This window comes from Esox lucius, chromosome 1 (genome assembly GCF_011004845.1).
Source record: "Esox lucius isolate fEsoLuc1 chromosome 1, fEsoLuc1.pri, whole genome shotgun sequence".
NCBI classification, from domain to species: domain Eukaryota; kingdom Metazoa; phylum Chordata; class Actinopteri; order Esociformes; family Esocidae; genus Esox; species Esox lucius.
Window position 1 is genome coordinate 36229696 of NC_047569.1, and position 17217 is coordinate 36246912.

The 17217-nt window shown below is 43.1% G+C and overlaps 1 protein-coding gene across 1 annotated transcript in view; it reads right to left on the minus strand.

Annotated features, from left to right (window-relative positions):
• tfdp2 (transcription factor Dp-2) overlaps nucleotides 1-17217 on the minus strand; it is a 71121-nt gene that overhangs the window by 10977 nt on the left and 42927 nt on the right. The gene's annotated exons all lie outside the window — the stretch shown is intronic.

Genomic DNA, 17217 nt, shown 5'->3' on the forward strand with positions numbered 1-17217 from the left:
CAGCAGCTTGACAGTGTAAAAAAACAATTCCATTGACAAAGGTTTCTTAATCTGAGCAAAGAATTTGAGAAAATACACTTTGCCATTTACACCCCTACTTTTATAATCCCATCAAATAGCTAGAATCAGCTTCAACAAAACAGGTTCAAATGTTTACAAAATGAATGAGAGGGCCCTTCTTCACATAAAGACCAAAAACCTGATTTGGTCTTAATTAAACAGGTTTATGGTAAAACATCACGCCAAGATCAAAAGAGCTCTCTGAGCCCCTGAGAATAATTCTGATTGATGGCCATGGCCATCCAAGCAATCAGGTCCGTTGGAGCTCACTTAGTAGCTGTCTGGCTGGATAATTTGCAGTATCTAAGGGAAGAATACATCTTCAGAAACCAAGTGTTCTAGACAGAATAGTCAAAGAGGACATTATTATTTTAGGCAAATGGAATCAAATCATTCTGCTGGCAATGTCATACAATTTATTAAAATGAAATCTAAAAATGAAGATGTTCTAACCATTAGGGGTCCTTTATCTTTACAGACATTAGTTCACTGCTATTCCAATCAATTCTGTAGGCACCAAACTGATTTATCTGTTATGGCAGGGATATTAGATTGAGGGTTATCTACATGTTGCAGAATGTCAGCCAATTACAGATACACTTTATTTATAATTGTTAAAAATATTTTTTTGTTTGATCTAATATCTTGGCCTAGAAGCTTAATGTTAAAGCCAAAATTAACAGGGACAATGAGAAACCCTATTTAGTCCTACTTAAAAGATTAAATAAATGATTGTTGAGTGGGTATTCATTGTCAATGGTTCTTCTATAGAAACTGGCATTTCTGTGAGAATGCAAATAATTTAAACCATTCAACTTGGTCAAAGGCCTTGTTCCCAAGAAATATAATGGCAAATCCACACTTTCTGTTAGGGACAAGTGGCTGATCAGAACGGCCTTGTTCATCCGCCAACAAATTGGAATCTTTCCTAATATTTATGTATTTCTATTGAGCAGAGAAATCCGGCAAACAGAACCAACTTCTGGATCTTTGCATTGTTTATTATAGTTGTGATGGAAACCTCAACTAGAGTAGGTGGGGGCGCTTTATGACTATTTTATTAAAGTAAGGCAAGAGTTTGGTCCATAGATATTTAGTAGGGTAACGTCAGATTGTTCTCTTTATGATTACATAAGGACCTTCTCTCTCAGCAATAGTGGGTTTTTTTGGGAAGGAAATAAAAAGCCACATTCAGAATTGCTATACCCCTTGCCTTGGTAGTGTGAAATACTTGACCAACTGTCTACACACAAGTCTAGTTTAGGGGTAATTCTTCATATAGGTTTCTCGTATAGAATACAATATCAGAGTAAAATGGGTTAAAATCTTGCTTTTCTTGATTGGCACATTTAGGAACTGAATGCATGCCCCGTCCTCCCTTCGATGAATAAGACGTTTGTCATATCTTTCATTCCAGTCAAGAATTCTGGATGTGTTTCAGAAAATGAAGAGCTACAATCCAACTACCAAAGCAGTACCTGCGAAACCACTTAAAATACATTTTGCTACTGCTCAGTGTCTTCTTGTGGTATGAAGCGCTTCAAGCTAAGAAAGGGACAGACTTCAAGGCCCTAGTGTAGCATTTGCAAGTCCTTTAATCTCCAGTAGATCTTTCCATATGCCTCTTGACTAATCTGTCTGCCTCTGGAAGATGCCAGCCATACTACTTATCCATTGGCTCTTATTCACAAGCATGGCAGGAAAAAGGAGCGACAGGCAAAAAAACAGGCTTGTCAAGCCTGTATATAACATGAATAATAATAATAGTTAATATTAGAATAAACCACTATAACATAAAAAAAAAACAGCAATAGCCTTAGGGGGAACAGCCCAACATCAGACAATCCAAGACATTTATTTAAGGAATGGGTGATAAGGACTTGTGTTAGACTGTAGTCTGTTGGGCCAGAGTCGGAACTCGCACGCACACAAAGCTGCTATACTAATACTATTAATTCAACTGTGTGTATTTGTGACACTGCACACTGTAGATGTATATATCCTATTATGTATCAGTCTAATTACAGGCTACCTTCTAACTACCAGTTATTTCTGATTTGACTTTGAATGATCACATATTGTAATAGCACACAAGCATTTAACATTTTATGCTGGCAGTAAACTGTGCATGTAACTAATAAAATTCATATGCTCAATAAAAGTCCATTCAATAATAATTTTTTGAATACATGGAATTCATTATTCAAATACATTTAGCTGGAAGCAAATGATTCTCTGGAAGTTAAATGTATACTACTAGCGCTAAATTGCAGGTGCCTACAGGGTATTTGATTTTCTTGACCCAATTTTTTTTACCCCTCCTAATATTGTGATGTCCAGTTCAAAATGATGCCTCATCACAGCAAACCCCACAGGTTTGGGGTCGACTTGACGATTGAGCAATGTCATCCGACGCATCTCTCGCCAAGCCGTTCTGCTACCTATAACGTCCTATACTGTACTTAATTACCCAGGAGGTATTTGCCGGTGAATTCACACTTGGGAGGAGTGTGCCTTTTCTGAACAACCACTACAATTGAGCTTGGAGGGGCCTGGCCCACCACAGGAGTTGCCAGGGAACAACCCTGTCCAACATCCACCCTGGACATTGCCGAGTCAATATGCACAGCCCATTATGGGACCCCTGAAAAACTTTTTGTGACGGTTCCCCGTTCGGGTCCGCTGGTGGCAGCCACTCCACCTCCCTCCGGGCAGCGGCGTTCGTCCTCCCCGGGGATATTGGGCACACGAATCAAACGCACCCTTCACTTACGTCTCATTATCCCTCACACCTGTCACTAATCGGGGTTTAATCACGGGTGTGTGTAGGACTTCCTTTACTGTTTGCGTCTTGTCAATTATACAACCAGCTACCATTTGAGTTTGTGAGTGTTACATGTATTGGTTGCATCACTGAATTATGCCTGAAATAGCCTGTTACCGTATTTCCTCTGAGGTCTGTCCTCAATATTCTTTATTAATATCCTATGGCCCTCTTTCCATTTGCTTGTTTTTACAAGTGCCAAGATTGCAACCCTTTGTTTTCTAGTCCGGGTTTTATCCGTGTACCTAATTTCCCTTTTTCGTGTCTGAATAAATTCATTTGATTTCAACTCTTGCAACTGGTTCTGTGCCCATCTCTTGTCACGAGGAGTGTTACCGCAACCAATAATCCTTGCAACAGTTTGTTAAAGAGAAACAATAAAAATCAAGGGTGCCAGTATCTTATGACAGAATTCATATGCCATCTTCCAATGGCTCACTAGTATACCGCCAAGCATGGAATGTCAATAGCCTGGCTCTTCAACTCAGGTCTGGGAGGGCTGAAAAAGGTTTCTGCCAATACCCTGGAAGTTAATAAAACCCTGAGTCAAGGATGAGTGGAAACCAAAGGTGTCTAGGCCCCCAGGATCACAACTGCCCTGCTCTGCAGAAATTCAGTGGTTCGTGGGAAACCTGCTCACTGCTGTTCCAGAGCAATAAAGAGACAAATAGTGAGAGAGTTACAAAATATGGAAATAGGATGACAAACAATCAGTCAAATGACCTAAAGAGAGATCTTTGTGAGGTGTGCAAGGTTACAGTGATATACAGGAAATAGAGATATCCTGTATCCTAGGTAGATGGGGAAAGAAATGTAAACACACATAAAGGACATTGCATATTGTACAGGGGCGTGTAAGAGATTGAGAGCTTGAGTTTAATTATAGATGTATTGCTGCTTTCCTGAAGTCTCTGAGGTAGGCTGTGTGTCTATAAATAGAGTGTGGGGGAGGACAGATAAGTGATGGCACAGCACTGGCCTGAGGAAGAGCTGGGTAGGACGCGTCAGACGCACGCACGCAATCGTACACACGTGGGGGGCGCGCACGCGCACGTTTAAAACCTCTGATGGGGGGGGGGGGGGGGGGCAATGTCAGTGTCATATACAGGCAGTCAGTCGGCACCTCTCCCAAATACCATCACACGGCAAAAGAAAGCTATTTCCACCAGAAAGCCACTGGATAATGATTAGGGCTGGGAAGCGGCATCAGGGCGCTGACACTGGGTCCGGTACGTCTGACCTCCGTCCCAAATCGAACCCTACTACCTACTACAGGGCACCGTTTCTGACAACGGGCCCACTGCTGTACACGGAGGACGGTTCCATTTGGGACGCGGGGCGGGAGGGGCTGGCGGATTGGGGCGTGGACTCTGCAGTTGTTGAAGCACTGACCATGGGCTTGGATCAATCAGCAGTCAGTTTGCAGTGCTGGGATGGGGAACGCGACGAGCAGAGGGAAATTCATAAGCATTAGGGGTTCTAATAGAGGCGCCTCAAATCACTGCTAACAGTTACCTTAACCACTCACTAGCGTTCCTAAACCTAACCTAGCCATAACCACAAACCATTCTGCTCAACGGGGCTACTAATGGTTTGGGGCCGGCTGATTTTGCTGACCTCATTTAGTGAAAACTCTGAAGTACTTGGCTGGACCATCTGGAGGTCTGAGCTTTTCCTGGTCCGTCCATAGGTTTGTGAAAAACGCATTTGTTCTACTCGTGGTCCTTCGAAAACAGGAAGCTCTAACATACTACACATGTATTTTAATAGCCCCTCAGACACAAAGAGGACAGCCCACCACAGTAACCAGTACTCCTCCTCTACTCCCTGCCATCCACATCAGCTGAACACTGCGTCAGGAGCACTTGGGTCTCCACTCTGGCTGGTCATTAGTCCCACTTCACTCATCAAATCCCAACTGCACGCTCTAAAGATGGAAATCTCAAAGTGACCTCTGACCGTATGGGAAACGTTGAAAATGTTGCCCAATAATGTATTGTCCTAATGGATTTTATAAAGCATTGGAAAGAACAATGGAAACTGTTAACTGCACATTTTATTTCTCACATTTTGTGATCGCAATGTATTGGTTCACTCATGGGTTACACAGAGTTATAATGTTAGACTATAGGTGCCATACAATTAGTGACTATAGGTGCCATACAGTTAGTGACTCTAGGTGCCATACAGTTAGTGACTATAGGCGCCATACAGTTAGTGACTATAGGCGCCATACAGTTAGTGACTATAGGCGCCATACAGTTAGTGACTATAGGCGCCATACAGTTAGTGACTATAGGCGCCATACAGGTAGTGACTATAGGCGCCATACAGTTAGTGACTATAGGCGCCATACAGTTAGTGACTATATGTGCCATACAGTTAGTGACTATAGGCGCCATACAGTTAGTGACTATAGGCGCCATACAGTTAGTGACTATAGGCGCCATACAGTTAGTGACTATAGGCGCCATACAGTTAGTGACTATAGGCGCCATACAGTTAGTGACTATAGGCGCCATACAGTTAGTGACTATAGGTGCCATACAGTTAGTGACTATAGGTGCCATACAGTTAGTGACTATAGGTGCCATACAGTTAGTGACTAAAGGTGCCATACAGTTAGTGACTATAGGTGCCATACAGTTAGTGACTATAGGCGCCATACAGTTAGTGACTATAGGCGCCATACAGTTAGTGACTATAGGCGCCATACAGTTAGTGACTATAGGTGCCATACAGTTAGTGACTATAGGTGCCATACAGTTAGTGACTATAGGTGCCATACAGTTAGTGACTAAAGGTGCCATACAGTTAGTGACTATAGGTGCCATACAGTTAGTGACTATAGGTGCCATACAGTTAGTGACTATAGGCGCCATACAGTTAGTGACTATAGGCGCCATACAGTTAGTGACTATAGGCGCCATAAAGTTAGTGACTATAGGCGCCATAAAGTTAGTGACTATAGGCGCCATACAGTTAGTGACTATATGTGCCATACAGTTAGTGACTATAGGTGCCATACAGTTAGTGACTATAGGCGCCATACAGTTAGTGACTATAGGTGCCATACAATTAGTGACTATAGGTGCCACTAACCTTCCCCTCAAAATGTAGACATTTTTTTTAAAAGTATGTTACCGGGCAGTAGCCCCCTCTGACACTAGCATGTTAAAAATACTCTTCTGCTCCACCTCATCACTCCATACAAACTTACTCGCCTTGCAGCAAACTGCACATTTCTCAATGAACGTCCCCCGCCACCCGTCCCTCCTCCTCACCCCCGACTCTCTTACACACAGTCGTGCTCCTCTAACCGAACCCTGACATCCACTCCCACAGCAGATCGGACACACTCAGTAGTTGCTGCCATTGCTCAGGCCACAGTACCTAAGACAGACACATGGAGGTAGTATTTCAAACCGAAAGACCACCGTGACCCCAGAAAGGCTAACTGCAACGTGTCCATCATTTCATTCTCATGTCAAAAAGGGAATTCATTCATTTTATTCAACCCTATCCGAGCCACTGGACCAAAACCCTCCCACTCGCCTTAGGCACGGTCACAAGTGTGTTACTGCATCGTCTCTACGGTAACTAAACCTTGTACGGGACTGTGTGTCAGTGCCGCCCCGCAGCGGGGGAGTTATTAATACCCAGAGGAAGACATCGGGGGTCAAAGGGCTTGGCACTAAGGCTGTGGTTGATGTCCCAGAGGGGGAAAAAAATAATGTTTTGTGTGTCCGCTAACGTGTGCGTGCGTGTGTGTACTAAGGGTTTGTTGTGTGCATGTGTTATTGGGGTCCATGAGTTTGGAGGTGTACATTACAGAACACTGGGAATGCCAAGAACATGTGCTGGGCTGCAATCAGACGGCTCTCTGAGAAACCTATTTTTTTCCTTCGGTAAACTGACACGTATGAGGGCATGGTATGTCCTTACGCTTTTCACACACCCATGTAATGCATGTGGAGGAACACACGCATTTACACACTCTGTCTCTCGCACACAAGCAGGCTACACGGATCACAGAGAAATTATTTCCATGTTCATACCAGGCCTGTGAGTCAACCCAGACTACCCCTCTAACCTTTCATCTAATTCCACGCCAGAAATAAGATGGTGGATATTTATTATGAGGGACAACTCAAGCTGCTTGTTATTCAAAGTATTGTCAGTTTTGGTCTGTCTAACAGGGTGGGTTTCCCATAAACACCAGTGCGACAGCTGGGTCTGCCGCTCATTGACTTTCACTGAAACAGAAGAAAACATGGGTGACATGGGTTTTGGTTTCCCCTCCTGTCTCTATTATGAATTGGCGAAAGCAAGCGAAATGCACCCGGTTCTCGAGAAGAGTGCCAATTACACGCGCCTGCAACCTACACTTGTCACTCCTGCCCCATGGCCAGCGTACAACAGGAAATCCATCCCTCCTCAAACACTGGGGGTTTTGATCCAATCAGCTAACAGCCATTCCACACATTCTCCATCCAGAGCACTAGTTTAGCACAGCAGGCAGTATCCGATCCTGACTGGTTCAGTTGTCCTATTCCATCTCTCCTGCAAATAACTACTTCCAATCAAGAGAGTGATGAGACATCAGCAGAGAGAGGGAAGACAGAAGAGAAAGAGGCAAGAGAGAGCGGAGTGGGGGGAAACAGAAGGGAAAACAGATTTCAGATCGGTGTTGATGTACAGGAAAAGAGACACAGGCTATGAAGTCACTTAAGGCCATCTACACCGTTAAGTCCATCGTCACCTTTATGACCATCGTCACCGCTATGACTATCATCACCGTTATGATAATCGTCACCGTTAAGTCCATCGTCACCTTTATGACCATCATCACCGCTATGACTTTCATCACGGTTAAGTCCATCGTCACCACTATGACCATCTTCACCATCATGACAATCGTCACCGTCGAGTCCATCGTCACCTTTATGACCATCGTCACCTTTATGACCATCGTCACCACTATGACCATCTTCACCATCATGACCATCGTCACCGTTGAGTCCATCGTCACCTTTATGCCCATCGTCACCTTTATGACCATCGTCACCTTTATGACCATCGTCACCTTTATGACCATCGTCACCGTCTAGTCCATCGTCACCTTTATGACCATCGTCACCTTTATGACGCCCGTCACCGTTTCGACCACCGTCACCGTTTCGACCACCGTCACCTTTGTGAGCAACGTCACCGTTATGAGCACCGTCACCGCTATGATAATCGTCACCGTTAAGTCCATCGTCACCGCTATGACAATCGTCACCGCTATGACCATCTTCACCGTCATGATCATCATCACCTTTGTGACCAACGTCACCGTTATAACCACCGTCACCTTCGAGTCCATCGACACCTTTATGACCATCGTCACCGTTGTGACCACCGTCACCGTCGTGACCACCGTCACCGTCGTGATCTTAGTCACCGTCATGACAATCGGCAACGTCGAGTCGTTTTGACCAACGTCACCGTTTTGACCACCGTCACCTTTATGACCACCGTCACCTTTATGACCACCGTCACCGTTGAGTCCATCGTCACTGTTATGACCACCGTCCCCGTTATGACCACTGTCACCGTTATGACCATCGTCACCGTCGAGTCCATCATCACTGTCATGACCATCGCCACCGTCGTGATCTTAGTCACCGTCATGACCATCGTCAACGTCGAGTCCATCGTCAACGTCGAGTCCACGTCACCGTTTTGACCACCGTCACCGTTTTGACCACCGTCACCGTTAAGACCACCGTCACCGTTAAGACCACCGTCACCGTTATGACCATCGTCACCGTCGAGTCCATCGTCACCGTCGAGTCCATCGTCACCGTCATGACCACCGTCACCGTCTTGACCACCGTCACCGTCTTGACCACCGTCACCGTCTTGACCACCGTCACCGTTAAGACCACGTCACCGTTATGACCAACATCACCTTTATGACCACCGTCACCGTTGAGTCCATCGTCACCATTAAGACCACAGTCACCATTATGACCACGTCACCATTAAGACAACAGTCACTGTTATGACCACCGTCACCATTAAGACAACAGTCACTGTTATGACCACCGTCACCGTTGAGTCCATCGTCACCATTAAGACCACAGTCACCATTATGACCACGTCACCATTATGACCATTGTCACCGTTTCAACCATCGTCACCGCTTTGACCATCGTCACTGTCGAGTCCATCGTCACCTTTATGACCATCGTCACCGTTTTGACCACCGTCACCGTTATGAGCACCGTCACCGTTATGACCATCGTCACCGTTGAGTCCATCGTCACCGTTAAGACCACAGTGACCGTTATGAGCACTGTCACCGTTATGAGCACCGTCACCGTTATGACCATCGTCACCGTTGAGTCCATCGTCACCGTTAAGACCACAGTCACCGTTATGACCACGTCACAGCTATGACCACCGTCACAGCCACCATCATGACCATCGTCAACGTCGAGTCCATCGTCAACGTCGAGTCCACGTCACCGTTTTGACCGCCGTCACCGTTTTGACCACCGTCACCGTTTTGACCACCGTCACCGTTAAGACCACCGTCACCGTTAAGACCACCGTCACCGTTATGACCATCGTCGCCGTCGAGTCCATCATCACCGTCATGACCACCGTCACCTTCATGACCACCGTCACCGTCTTGACCACCGTCACCGTTAAGACCACATCACCGTTATGACCACGTCATCGTCATGACCGTCGTCACCGTCGAGTCCATCATCACCGTCATGACCACAGTCACCGTCGTAACCACAGTCACCACCGTGACCAACGTCATGAACACCGTCACCGTCGTGACCAACGTCACCGTCTTGACCAACATCACCTTTATGACCACCGTCACCGTTGAGTCCATCGTCACCATTAAGCCCACAGTCACCATTATGACCACGTCACCATTAAGACAACAGTCACTGTTATGACCACCGTCACCGTTGAGTCCATCGTCACCATTAAGACCACAGTCACCATTATGACCATTGTCACCGTTTCAACCATCGTCACCGCTTTGACCATCGTCACTGTCGAGTCAATCGTCACCTTTATGACCATCGTCACCGTTTTGACCACCGTCACCGTTATGAGCACCGTCACCGTTATGACCATCGTCACCGTTGAGTCCATCGTCACCGTTAAGACCACAGTCACCGTTATGAGCACTGTCACCGTTATGAGCACCGTCACCGTTGAGTCCATCGTCACCGTTAAGACCACGTCACAGCTATGACCACGTCACAGCTATGACCACCGTCACCGTTTCGACCATCGTCACCGTTGAGTCCATCATCACCGCTATGACCACGTCACCGTTATGACCACGTCACCGTTTTCACCACCATCACCTTTATGACCATTGTCACCGTTGAGTCCATCGTCACCGTTATGACCACCGTCACCGTTATGACCACCGTCACCGTTATGACCACCGTCACCGTTATGACCACCGTCACTGTTGAGTCCATCGTCACCGTTATGACCAACGTCACCGCTATGACCACTGTCACCGTTTTGACCATCGTCACCGTTGAGTCCATCATCACCGCTATGACCACGTCACCGTTATGACCACGTCACCGTTATGACCACGTCACCGTTATGACCACGTCACCGTTTTCACCACTGTCACCTTTATGACCATTGTCACCGTTGAGTCCATCGTCACCGTTATGACCATCGTCACCGTTGAGCCCATCGTCACCGTTATGACCACCGTCACCGTTATGACCATCGTCACCGTCGAATCCATCATCACCGTCATGATCACAGTCACCGTCGTGACCAACGTCACCGCCGTGACCAATGTCATGAACACCGTCACCGTCGTGACCAACGTCACCGTCTTGACCAACGTCACCTTTATGACCACCGTCACCGTTGAGTCCATCGTCACCATTAAGACCACAGTCACCATTATGACCACGTCACCATTAAGACAACAGTCACTGTTATGACCACCGTCACCATTAAGACAACAGTCACTGTTATGACCACCGTCACCGTTATGACCACCGTCACTGTTGAGTCCATCGTCACCATTAAGACCACAGTCACCGTTATGACCACGTCACCGTTTTCACCACCGTCACCATTATGACCATTGTCACCGTTATGACCAACGTCACAGTTTTGACCATCGTCACCGTTTTGACCATCATCACCGTTGAGTCCATCATCACCGCTATGACCACGTCACCGTTATGACCACGTCACCGTTATGACCACGTCACCGTTTTCACCACTGTCACCTTTATGACCATTGTCACCGCTGAGTCCATCGTCACCGTTATGACCATCGTCACCGTTGAGTCCATCGTCACCGTTATGACCATCGTCACCGTTGAGTCCATCGTCACCGTTATGACCACCGTCACCGTTATGACCACCGTCACTGTTGAGTCCATCGTCACTGTTGAGTCCATCGTCACCATTAAGACCACAGTCACCGTTATGACCACGTCACCATTTTCACCACCGTCACCATTATGACCATTGTCACCGTTTCAACCATCGTCACCGTTATGACCAACGTCACCGTTATGACCAACGTCACCGTTATGACCAACGTCACCGTTATGACCAACATCACCGTTATGACCAACGTCACCTTTATGAGCATCGTCACCATTATGAGCATTGTCACCGTTTTGACCACTGTCACCATTTTGACCACTGTCACTGTTATAATAGCTTCTAAATTAAAATAGCTTCTAATTTAAATGATGCACACACAGTACCCTTTATGTAGTGTTCAATGCAGGCCTACATTCAATTACCGTTTTTACATTGAAGCCTGACATTCAAGATTATGTCCTTGGTTTGTTACACAGTGGTTCACCACTTGAGAAAATAAAACACTGAAAATGTATTATACAGAGAATTAAACAAAATAGGCTACCCTTTGTGTATTGACTTATTCACAGTGTATAATCAAGCCTCATTAAAATACATTACTGTCTCTAAACTGGAACAGTGTTATATAAGTATTACGTAAGCATTTTACAGATATGAATGAAACACTCACCAATATTTAAATACCATCTTCATATGAGATTTGAAAAATTGGCAGTTATACTTGACTAATCTTTCCATTACAGGTCAAGTATTCTTTGCACAACTGTTTGATGCAGTCCATAAAAATTGTTAATATAATTCACCAGTAAGAATTACAGATCTAACTTAATTGTTATGGTCTGTCACATTAAAAAGGTTTCTGATAATGTTTATTTGATCAATGACATTTATGTTTTCTATACTGCAAACTACTAGTGTAAACTTAGAGAAGTTTTATTTACAGGGTCTGCATGGGCTGACATTTCTTCTGTACAGTAGACCTGGAGGAGCATTCATGCAGCTTAGAGGGAACATTGCTCAGAAGTGCCTTCCTTATAAAAGCCTGGTTGGTGGAGTGCTTCAGGAATGGTTGACTTTCTGGCAGGTTCTCCCATCTCTAAAGAGAAACTCTGAAGCTCTGTTAGAGTGGTTATTGGGTTCTTGTTCACCCCTGACCTGGGCACTACTTGCTCAGTTACTTAGTTTGGACGGACAGTCAAGACTAGGAGGTCTTGGTGATTCCAAACATCTTCCGCTTCACAATGATGGAAGCACACGGAGCTCCTGGGAATTTTTAATGCAATAGAATTTTTCGTAACCTTGCCCAGATCTACGACTTGACAGTTCTCTTAGGTCTACAGAGATTTCTTGGACTTTATTTTTTGTGTGAGCTAATATAGACAGGTTAGCTTTTCTAAATAATGCCCTATCAATTGTCTTTGTCACAGGCTGACTCTAATCAAGATCTAGAGACATCTTAAGGATGATCAAAGGACATAGAATGCATCTGAGCTCAATTTGGGTTTTGGTGAAGTTTGTTAGAACATTGCTTGAACCGTTCTACAATGGATGCAATATTAATTCATAACTCCTGTAGTGTTAAGACTGTATGTATATGATAGTTAGACTTCTCTTTCCTTGAGTCCAGTTATTGAACTGTTATTGTTGCCCAAGTTCAGCATGTGGAGTTTGGACTCGAGTTGCAGACAAAAGAGGTAGCCTTAAAGGCAGGCCTGAAACAAGAATTGTATTAACTGATTGCATAGGTTAAGGCCTTACCAAATAGTTTAGCATACACTGAATGTTCTAAAAAAATTATAATTGTAACCTATAGTTAAAATCACTTCACATAGGTTCTGATGTTATTTTTATTGTTTGTATGTTTACTTGTGCCAATCAATTTGAGAGTTAGACTACTCCAAATTTGTAAAAGTGTAGCCTAATGACTGAGACCATTTAAATGTTCATTCATTGATGATACCAAGTATTACATTTCATTTTATATAAAACATTTTTGCAAAATGCAAAGTGATCTAAAAGCAAAGTAACAAATTACTATTTTCTGGAAGTAATAAGAAAAATAATTTAGTCACTTTTTGAGAAAGTAATATCTAAATGTTTTTAATAATTTATTTAGGAATATTCTACTATATACTTGAATGTCTTTGCATTTTGTCAATTCTTTTTTTATTGGATTTAATACATTTGGGGATTAATAGTACATTTGTAAATGTTTAACTGTGAAACTGTACAAAAATGTGATTATTAGCTATGTTCTATTGATCTATTTAACAATGTCAATAATAATTCAATATTTTTGCCTAAACTCATTTGTATTCAGTGTAAAGCACCTTAGAATCCCACTAGGTTATATGCCAATAGGCAAAGTGTAGTGTGCTACATCTTACAAATGTAATATTTATGCTTGTTTGTGCAATACTATAGATGGTTCAAGGAAGAACTGTCAATAGAAGACACATTCACAGGCCCACATAAGGTTTCATTCTCTTCCACCATCCAAAACTCCTGTCCCTCTTTCTCCAACGCATTGGTCACATAATTTGTGCAGCTATAAGATTTGTCAGTGTCAACTCCTGATTCTTGGCTTTATGTTTGCCTTTGGAGTTTGCTATAGGTGTTTGTCAACTTGAGGACCCAATTGGTATCAGTGGTGTCAAGGAAGCTATTATGAAAATAAAAAATCTGATGACAAAGCCAAAACCGTAGGTTGACCAAAAACATAAAAGGCAATGAAAGAAAAATTGAATAGTTAATCAGCTTGATCTTACACTAAAAATAATAATATGAATCTAACCTTTAATTGAGTGAACATTTTTCTAAAACGTATCTGCCACAATTATTGGCAACCCTAGAAAATCTTATGAACACAATCTAATTAATGTATATTCTGATTAGTCTAGAAGGTTTATCCGAGTCTTTGGGTACTCTTAAGTGGTCATCCATGACATCCTGTTTCATTGGGGTATAAAAATAAAGTGACACAAAGGTTAAGATCCCTAAATAATCCCCCAACATGGGAAAGGCCAGAAAAGATACAAATTAATTTTGACAAAAGTTAACTGACCTTCTCGAATCAGGCAATAACAATACAAAGACACCTACACATCTGAAAATACCCATCTCCACTATTGGGTTACAATTAAGAAATGTAAAACAACTCGAGTTGTGGTAACCCAGCCTAGAAGAGGACATGTAACAATGAGAAAGATGGTTTAAGTGGCAATAAAATCCCTAAGGATCAGTGTTGGAGAATTGCAGAAGTTGGATACATCTTGTGAGTTACCAAGTCTCCCAAACTCCCAAAATGTACTTGGAATGATTGCTAGAAGAAATCTTCTGAAAGCCTTTGCTATCAGCAAACCAGAAAGGTAAATGCATGGAGTTTACTAAATGTCACTGTAACTTCCACAGTCTGGTTCCACAGTCCGGTTCCACAGTCCGGTTCCACAGTCTGACAAGACTAAAACGTACCGTTTCAGCAACAAACACCAGAGGTGGGTTTGGCGTGAAAAGAACCATGATCTTACAGAAAATAATCGAATCCCCAATGTGAAATATGGGGATGGATTTGTGATGTTGTGGGACAGATTTACATTATAGCTCCTAACGATCAAGCTTTTGCAATGGTCATCAGTCCCCCGACCTAAATCCCATTGAAAACCTGTAGGGCGAGTCGACAAGTAGAGTTCACAAGCTCGGTCCCGAATGCGGGATCTGGAGATTTTCTGTACGGAGTAACGGTCTAAAATCTCTTCCCATGTTCCCCCACCACATTAAACCTTTTAGGACACTCAGAGCTGTTGTATTGGCAACACAAAGTACTGAATGCAGGGGTGCCCGTAAATATGGCATACATGTTTTTGAATGGAATTATGCTTTCTTGTTGATGTATTTTGTGTAACATCAAGCTGATTAACAACAATGGCTTTTCGGGCAAAGCTGCTAAGACTTGGGCTAACTGCCCTCCATCCCTATCGTTTTACAGAAAATACAGATTGTGAAAGAGCAAAAGAGAAAACCACTACTTCCTGCTTACCATTGAGTTAGTCTACTAAATACAGAATAAACCTTATTCAATGGAATGTGTTAAGAAAGCATCAACTGCATCCAATTACTCCACAGTTACCATATAATTTACAATCACAAATAGATGCCAAACAATACATGTGCACAATCTTCTACTCTATAGCCAAGCTATGGCAGGTTGACATTTGAGTGCATGACATACTTGCCCATAATATTCCCGCTCAATTCTAAAACTGATTACTGCTCCCTGCAATGCCAGAGAGAGTAAAACTGTGAAGAGCAAAAAAAAAAACATAAATTCTCATTAATAATCACATTAACACCTTGTGCGCCCGCTGTCCTGCTGTGCAATGCAAAAGAAATGGCTTGATTAGTTTGAAATAGTGAGAGAGATTATTTAATAGAAAGTCCATGCCAAGTCTGGTACCACAGAACAGCTGAATCCATGATCTGGTTTGTATGGCAATCATTGAGCCTTTATGGCCATAACAGAACAGAGACAAGACAGCTACATTTTGTAGGGGACATATGCCAAAACAAAAAATACAGTTTCATTCCTTCATAATGCTCTAATGAGGACGTAGTATTTCTCCAAAAAAAAAAAACATTTAAAAAAATTGGATATCAGTTTGCTATGCATAATCAATGATCAGTGTTATGCATAATCAGTGATTACGCATGTTCAATTCTTGTTCATTAAGATGAAGTAAGACGTCCCTTGCTTAGTACAAATTAAATGTCCGAAGCGATAACCTGTGGTTGTGTCTTTTTTACATTTTAAACACTACTATAAGGTCTAACCTATTCCCACAGACCATAGCAAACATGTCCTTTAGAGGTTTGAAATAATAATTTGCCAATACAAATACCGGCACACATTATCTCAGACCCCTTTCATGTATTTCGCTTAGTATCAGCCAAACAAGTATAATAACTCTATTCCAGTGTCCATAAAATAACCTAAACAGTAATACATAGTACAGCTGAGCCCAACATCCTACCCAGAGTCCATTCTCAGAAATCACTGGAATGTAAGGATAGTGCTTAGAATTAAATATGAACCAATTACTTAAAGACTATTCCAATTTAAATACAAAGCTTAGGATGTTGGCAATGAAGCACTAACCAGTCAGATAAACATTCTGACAGATGAACATTCTGGATTACATATTTATGCCTCTGCATCCAGTGTAGAGGTAGTTACAGCTTCGTAGCTGCAGGGGCCAATGCAAATGATTGGAGGTTTAAAGGAACAGCTTGCATTTGTATCCGTTTCTGAATGACTGTAAGTCAGAAGGAGCTGTTGGCATTTCTATGACCCTGTAAACCTCCAGTCTGTGCAGCAGTTTTCCATAGACAGAAGCTCTACTGCAAAACTAATAACTAAGACAGACATTTTTTATTCTGGATCTGGGGAAATACATAAAGATACTAATTGCCGAAATCCCGAACAAATCCCTTTAATGTCTTATGGCGTGAATGACAGCACCAGAGTAGGGTAGTGGCTGAGCGTCACTCTGTCAATATTGCGCAGAAACAAAGTCGGCTAGCCTATCACTCTAACCTATCGACATTTTGGTAACATTGTGTCAAATGAACAGTCCGCGTGCTTGCATATGGTTTAGACCTATGCCCGGAAAAACATTTTTATTGATACGTTTGTAATCTTTAAGAGTCGTTCAGATTCTTCAGATTCCCAAAATCTCTATGTCGCAATACATTGCCATACTCTATAGTATCTTATGAATTAAGCCACGCGAAATCTTTCTAGGCCTACTATAAAATAAATTATAAAGAGTGACTGACAGGAGGACGCATTCCTCATTCCCCCACCCGCTTCTCGCCAACCTCGTGCAAGACTGCTCCTCAAAATGAAGAACGCGCTTTATACTGTACATTAACATGAAACAGTT